The 8,311-nt window shown below is 46.0% G+C and overlaps 1 protein-coding gene across 1 annotated transcript in view; it reads left to right on the top strand.

Annotated features, from left to right (window-relative positions):
* The first annotated feature begins 4,864 nt into the window (after positions 1-4,864).
* Positions 4,865-8,311, top strand: part of LOC106807205 (multiple epidermal growth factor-like domains protein 6) — a 48,914-nt gene continuing 45,467 nt past the window's right edge. The window contains exon 1 of the mRNA XM_014809490.1: positions 4,865-5,277. The gene's annotated coding sequence lies outside the window, so the exon portion shown is untranslated. The remainder of the gene's footprint in view (positions 5,278-8,311) is intronic.

Genomic DNA, 8,311 nt, shown 5'->3' with positions numbered 1-8,311 from the left:
GCTCTGCTCTCTCTCTCTCTCTCTCCTCTCTCTCTCTCTCTCTCTCTCTCTCTCGCTCTCTCTCTCTCTCTCTCTCTTTTTTTCCTGCTTTCTCTCTCTCTCTCTCTCTCCTCTCTCTCTCTCTCTCTCTCTCTCATTTCTCTCTCTCTTCTTCGCTCTCTCTTCTTCTCTCTCTCTCTCTCTCTTTCTCTCTCTCTCTCTCTCTCTCTCTCTCGCTCTCTTTCTCTCCTCTCTCTCTCCCTCTCCTCTCTTCTCTCACTCTTTTCTCTTTCTCTCTCTCGCTCTCTCGCTCTCTCTCTCTCTCTCTCTCTCTCTCTCTCTCTCTCTCGCCGCTCTCGCTCTCTCGCGCTCTCCCTCGCTCTCTCGCCCTCTCTCTCATCTCTCTTCTCGCTCTCTCTCTCTCTCTCTCTCTCTCTCTCTTCTACCTCACACACTCTATATATTCTTTCCTCCCCCTCTTCTCTCTCTGCCTGTTTCTGTTTCTCTTCGCCTCCTTGCCTTTCCGCCTACCTCTATCTATCTTTTTATTCTATCAACCCTCTCGCGCTCCTCCCCCTTCTTTCTCTCTATCTCTCTCTCCTCCCACCCTATATCTTCATTCTTCTCTCCCGCTCTCTCACTCTCTCCCCACTTAGGCTTGCCCCCCCCCACACACACACACCGCACGGTACACACCACATGCGCGCGCACACAGCGCCTCTTTCTTTTTACCCCCGTCTACTCTCGCATACTATCTGACGCGAAGCAGGCGACTGGGCACGAAGATGTGATGCACAATTTTGTATATTGCATCAGGCGCTATACCGTTTTGTTTGATTACGCATTTTTGATTCCAAACCGCGATGGCGCGGACCGTGTATAATAATGTATCTTGGAAGAACACATAGATATAAATGTCTATGTATGTTTACTATGGTTTTCCTGATTAGGATAAAACAAAAGTTATGATATTACGCAATACGCATCTGCAGGAAACTAACCCTAAAATTACCTAGACTATTACAGCATACCGCCACAAACTTATAGGACTCCTATGCTGTTTTGCAAATATGCGATGCATAGGGATTGGGATAACGGATCGATAACGATATTGATTTGTAGCCGATAGACTGCGGATTGATATGATATGTTATGCAGTTACCCTGCATGCCCACGTTAGTACGGGTCGGGGCATAGCGAGTACGATTATTACTCCGACCAAGGGGCAATGGCGGGGGTTGTTTTCACCGGCGAGTTTTTGAGTGTTGGTTTGTGGTTTGTGCTGTTACCATGCACGTTTTCAGTCACTTCGCTAGGGCTGGCTGTAGACTATACAAACCGCAACCAACAGGCTAAGGGCAACCACAGTCCTCCCCCACCTGCACGCTTCGCACTAATCCGGATCCAATTAATTATTTAATTAATTAATTAATTAATTAATAAAAAAAATCACATTGAGAGAATTCAGCTGCCTTGGCGGAGGTCTGTGCTCTCCGAGTGCTCTAGTTATATATATATATTATCAAGAGCTTATAAAGAATGAGAGCGTACAACGGTGAAATGCTGAAACCATGTTGCAGTATTAGTCGAATTAATAAACTTTCCATGTTTTATTTTGACGATTCTTTGCAGTATTATTGATCAGCTGTCCTATCTTGTTAATATAGAACAAACCGCACGTCTTTACGATGCCCCTACGCCGAGCTAATGAGCGGTGAAAATCTGGTATTTTTGCCAAAAAACCGACTCGAGATCAGTGTTTACTGCGACTGTCTCTCGCTTTGAGATAACTTCGGGAAACCTCGCGTGTTTCCGTCAATGATTGACAAATGGAATGAATGACGTCTGTTATTGATTGCCATAGTGATGACCCCCACCTGTGCCCACCTCACGCTGGATGTGTATTGTGTAGTAATCTCTGTAGTACTGACGTGAGTCAGCGCTACCATGGCGCTACACAGCGGCGACTGGAAGCAATACACTGGCCACAAAGCGAGAGACAGTCGCAGTAAACACTGATCTCGGGTCGGTTTTCGGCGAAAATACCAGATTTTCACCGCTCATTATCTCAGCGTAGGAGCATCGTAAGGACAAGCGGTTTGTTTTATATTAACAGGGTAGGACAGTTGATCAATACCCCATAATCATCAAAATAAAACGGGCAAAGTTTCTTAATTCGATTAATACTGCAACATGGTTTCACCATTTCACCGTTGTACGCTCTCCTTCTTTATACGCTCTTGATATAATATATATATGTTATATAGCGATTATTATACTATAAGGTTGTAACCGGAATATGATGTATGCACGCACGCATGCACACAGACGCATGATATCTGTCATAAATCGATCGTTTTTCACTGCTAGGTGATATTTTCGATTCCATGCGATCGCGCTTCGACATGTTATTAGACTTTGGGGGTGTATGTGCGTGTGTTCGTGCTTGCGTACCTGCGTGTAAACGGGATTTATTTGTTCGTATACCTGCGTGCTTGCGCGCACGTGTTGTGTGCGTGTAAAATCCACATGTAATTTGCACACCTGAAGACATATATATATATTATATATGTATATGTATATATATAAGTATTATCAGAGTGACACTGATAATCGCTCCGTTTGTCGCCGCTAAATGCCGACACCGAGCCGACGGTGGCGGAGCGGTAGCGCCAACGTCGATCGGAAACACGTGATCGTCATGAAGGCGCCGACGATGGCAAGTCTTCATGAGCGCGGCTGACATCAAAGCGGCGGCTGTGACGTCACACGCGCGCATCCCCGTAAAACAAGCTATACTAGAGCTTTCACTCAACGAGTGACGGCATATTAGGGGGTGCTACTACTACTAGTACTACTACTATTACTACTACTACTACTACTGCTTCTACTACTACTACTGCTGCTGTTGCTACTACTGCTGCTGCTGTTGCTCCTGCTACTGCTGCTACTGCTGTTGCTACTGCTACTGCTGCTACTGCTACTGCTGCTGCTGCTGCTGTTGTTGCTGCTACTGCTACTGCTGCTATTGCTGCTACTACTACTGCTGGTGCTGCTGCTGTTGCTACTGCTTCTACTGCTGCTACTACTGCTGCTGCTGCTGCTGCTGATGCTACTACTACTACTACTGCTGCGGCTACTACTACTACTGCTGCTGCTACTGCTGCTGCTGCTGCTGCTGCTGCTGTTTCTAACTAAAGCCATAAACATCGTCTGCTATGTTTCCGATATTTCTTCTCGCAGACGCTCGCTGCGTCGGAGATGTGGCGAAGCAGCGATATAGTTCGACAGCCGGTAGCCATGCAACCGTTAATCATTATGTAGCGCTTTGTTACGTAAGTCGGTATGAACAGAGATATAGAGTCGTGCGCCGACGACACGCGTATGGCATCACGTCATCGCCATGCGGAGTGTGGCGCGGTTACAGAGGCTCAGTATGATCATCGCGTGCATAGAACAACAATGTTACCAAACCCTCACCCCCTAATCCTAACCCAAATTTTACCTTTAACTCTGACTAAAACTATATAACCCTAACCTATTACCCTAACCGTGACTTTAGCCTAACCTTTAGTTAATCCTAACCTTGAGCCTCTAACATTGCTTCCAATGTGATGGGTTGCCTCGTCCCCAGCTTGCCGTTATAGCGGTTCTGCTAGCGCCATGAAAATAAAAGTTATTTCTGTTAGAGTGGTCGGCTTCAACGCTCCACCCTCATTGCTTTAACGACGACGTATAGGACATGCACCCAGCTGAGTAGCACGTGCCCACACGAGTCTTCTAGCCGCTCGTATAGAAGAAACCTGCTCTCCGCACCCGGTCAATGTTCCATCTATAGTCAACGCGCGCGCTGGCGAGTTGTATTCGTGGAGCGTGTAAATGAGAACTTTGCGCGGATTGAATCAATGTGTCGTGTCGCTAGATTACTAATGAGAGATGAGAATAGATGACGGATTTCAAGGACCACAATTGAAATAATTACGCTTTTCACAATAATTTACACGAATACTTATGGTGTGTTTATCCTTGGTGTGGTATTCTAGCTGTATATTTAAATTATGTGTATATTGTTTATGATGCATACATTGATAATAGTCTAAATAAACACATTTTAAAAAATCGAGGAGAAATTCAAAGATGGCGGCGTTCGCTCGGCTGACCTTATCATCGCTTGACCGCTGGTTTGTTATTTTCCCCTGGCCCCATGGCAGATGTTCACATGACGTTGGGATGAATGATCATTTCACCTCTATATGCAGGCATGTAACATCTGCCGCGAAGGTGTGCTCACAGCGGCGTGGGAGTTTTCTTAAATAATATAAATAACCGCAAAACTTTCCGCGACGTAATATGGTAATATATATAGACACCGTCAGATTTATGCATGTCAGATTTCCCCGCGCTTAAATCTCGCTACATTTTATCGCAGCGTCTTTGTATCTTTTCCCGAAGTCAGAGTTGAAACTCTGGCCTTGTGAAACGCCAAGCCGCGTGTGCATCTTGTTTCGGCAATAATCCCCGAACTCAACGAAACGAAAAAAAATCCGCGCCAGTGGCTATCGAATGAATTAAACAGTGTCTTTAGTCTTCTTTTCGTGAGCAACCGGCCGCGACAACCGGGGGGGGGGGATCAGGTATTACCGCCCTCGCATGGATGATGACATGTCTGCCTATTAACCTGCGAGGAGGTTAGTACGACTGGTTTTTACCGCTGACGCTGCTAGTAATCTTCGTCTAACGTCGACTCGAGGATCAGATAAGAAACTGCGCAACGGGCGGGCGGGGGCGATGTGTACCGAAGCGAATCGTGCGCGAGGGGGCGCTGCGATTGCTTCCGCACGCTCGACTGCAGCCGAGCAGGCAGATTGGTAGCAATCAGTGTCCAGCAGCGACTCTGCTCACCCTCGCTCGATAGTTCTTCTGCTCTCGACTGCTCTCGTCTGCTCTGTCCGTCACGGGGAGACGAGCGTCGGACCTGATTAGCGAGAGCGACCTGTGTGTGGAATTTAAGAACAAAAGCCGCGGATGCCAGCTGCGTAAACGAGCAAGCCGAGAGCAAATTGTCACAAATGAAGTGATTGTTGTGAGCTAGGTGGACGGAGCCGATACGGTGTATACGGAGCCGATACGGTAGACAGGGGCGGGCGATAACGCTGCCCGCATACGGGAACGCAGTCTATCTGTACCTACGCGCCGAGGCGACAGACACTGAGTGCGACACACGGCGACAGCGACAACCGCCCGCGCACGCGCACGTGGGTGACATCAAAATTATTCTTTGCACGCCGATCATATCAGGTACGTAAGTACACAGGCACTTGGAGCGTCTCAATAAAAAGAGTTCTCTCTTATTCATGTTGTTTGTGCGCAGGACGGGCGTGCGGTGTACTTGTGTGTTGCAGATGAGCATTTGAACGGCATTTACAGCAAGTTATCGGCAATAATAGGCGAAATACAGTAGAGAAACATTAAGACTTTGGTAGTAAATACATTTCGTGTTTACATATTTTTTATTTTATTGAGACGTTCCAAGTGCATGTGCGTAAGTACAGACGCAAGTGTGTGTGTGTGTGTGTGTGTGTGTGTGTGTGTGTGTGTGTGTGTGTGTGTGTGCGTGCGTGCGTGCATGCATGCGTGTGTGTGTGCGTGCGTGCGTGCGTGCGTGCGTGCGTTTGCGTGCGTGCGCGCGCGCGTGTGTGTGTGTGTGTGCGTGTGTGTGTGTGTGTGTGTGTGTGTGTGTGTGCGTGTGTGCACGTGTAGGTGTACGCGTGTGTGTATGTGAGTGTAATATAATGTAGTCATCTATGCGCCACTCCTTGGTATCTGTCCAAACACCGGGTTGATAGGGTGGACGATAGTTGCACTTTGACCCGGCCATATAACCCATACGACGATAAAACATTGACAAAACACAAAAACGATGCGCTTTACTCCATATAAGGTGCATACAAATCTGCGCTAGTGATATAGCGCCCTGTAACTATCCACGTGGGTTTTAAGAGGTAGATTCCCATATTGCAGACATTTCTCACGACAAGAAGGTCACACAGTCAAGCATAGGCCTACATGTCTATGCAGCATAGTATTTGATAATCCTATGCTCCTGTGTGAGAGCGCGCGCATGCATATATAAATATTATATATATCTATATATATATATATATATACATTCATATTCGTATACACCCGCATACTATCTTAATACTATCATATATACTGGCATCTTCAAGAGCATATAACCCCTTCATGTAGTTTATATGTTTATATATTACAGTATTATTGGCTTTTGGTCTCATTATGCTATTGACTGGATCGCCGGCTGCGCAAAAACCACTACATATACGCTATGTAAATATTGAACCTTTAGCAATTTCTCCGGTGCTGTTTGTCCGTTGTTTAACCGGCTGTAGGCAGATGCGTCTAGTGGCGTAGGTGTGTAACCTTACCGTACCATCAGCGGCTACGATTAAACGTTCTAGCGCCGAGGTAGACAGACATCGGACATGCACCTAGTCGTCCGTCTGTAACACGCGGAAGCTGGGGCGGGTCCACGCAGGTGACGAGCCAGCACGATTAACCATGTATAATGCTCTCTCTCGCTCTCGCTCTCTGTCTCTCTCTCTCTCTCTCTCTCTCTCTCTCTCTCTCTCTCTCTCTCTCTCACACAATGCGCGGCGCACACACGCTCTTCTTTTACCCGTCTCTCTAGCATACTATCTGACGCGAAGCAGGCGAGGGCACGATAGATGTGAGTTGCAATTTAGTATATTGCATCAGGCGCTATACCGTTTGTTTGATTACGCATTTTTGATTCCAACCGCGATGGGCGGACCTTGTATATATGTATCTTGAAGAAACACATATAAAAATGTCTATGTACTGTTTACTATGTTTTCCTGATCAGGATAAAACAAAAGTATGATATCGCAAAATACCTCTGCGAGAATACCCTAAAAGTTAACCTATATCTACAGCATACGCATAACTTATAGACTCTCTATGCTTGTTTGCAAATCTTGCGATGATATGATTGGGATACACGGATGATAACGATATGATTTGGATACCGATAGACTGCGGATTGTATGATAGTCTAGGCCAGTTACCTGCATGCCACGTTAGTATCGGGGTAACGGGCATACGAGTAGCGATTATTACCTCCGCCAGGGCAGGCGGGGTTGTTTCACGCGGCGAGTTTTGAGTGTTGGGTTGTTGTGTGTTTGTGGTTACCATGCACGTTTCAGTTCACTTTCCGCTAGGTGCGCTGGCGTGTAGACTTTACAAACACGCAACACAGGCTAAGGGGCAACCACAGTCCTCCCCCACCTGCACGGCTCGCACTAATCCGGATCCAATTAATTATTTAATTAATTAATTAAGTAATTAATAAAAAAAAATCACATTGAGAGAATTCAGCTGCCTTGGCGAGGTCTGTCTCTCGAGTGCTCTAGTTATATTATATACTTATCAGAGCTTATAAAGAATGCAGAGCGTACAACGGTGAAATGCTGAAACACATGTTGCAGTATTAGTCGAATTAATAAACTTTCCATGTTTTATTTTGACGATTCTTTGCAGTATTATTGATCAGCTGTCCTATCTTGTTAATATAGAACAAACCGCACGTCTTTAGCGATGGCCCCTACGCCGAGCTAATGAGCGGTGAAAATCTGGTATTTTGCCGAAAACCGACTCGAGATCAGTGTTTACTGCGACTGTCTCTCGCTTTGAATAACTTCGGAGAACCTCGCGCTGTTTCCGTCAAATGATTGACAAATGAAAATGAGATACGTGTTTATTGATTGCCATAGTGATGACCCCACCTGTGCCCACCTCACGCTGGATGTGTATTGTGTAGGTAATCTCTGTAGTACTGACGTGAGTCAGCGCTACCATGGCGCTACACACGGCGACTGGAAGCAATACACTGGCCACAAAGCGAGAGACAGTCGCAGTAACACTGATCTCGCGGTCGGTTTTCGGCGAAAATACAGATTTCACCGCTCATTATCTCAGCCGTAGGAGCATCGTAAGGACAAGCGGTTTGTTTTATATTAACAGGTAGGACAGTTGATCAATACCCCATAATCATCAAAATAAAACGGGCAAAGTTTCTTAATTCGATTAACTAGCTCAACATGGTTTCACCATTTCACCGTTGTACGCTCTCCTTCTTTATACGCTCTTGATATAATATATATATGTTTATATAGCGATTATTATACTATAAGGTTGTAATCGGAATATGATGTATGCACGCACGCATGCACCCAGACGCATGATATCTGTTATAAATCGATCGTTTTTCACTGCTAGGTGACATTTCCGATTC

The sequence above is a fragment of the Priapulus caudatus genome, unplaced genomic scaffold, assembly GCF_000485595.1.
Source record: "Priapulus caudatus unplaced genomic scaffold, Priapulus_caudatus-5.0.1 Scaffold201, whole genome shotgun sequence".
Lineage (NCBI taxonomy): Eukaryota > Metazoa > Priapulida > Priapulimorpha > Priapulimorphida > Priapulidae > Priapulus > Priapulus caudatus.
The sequence above is the reverse complement of the archived record's forward strand: the minus strand, read 5'-3'. Positions and strand labels throughout refer to the sequence as shown.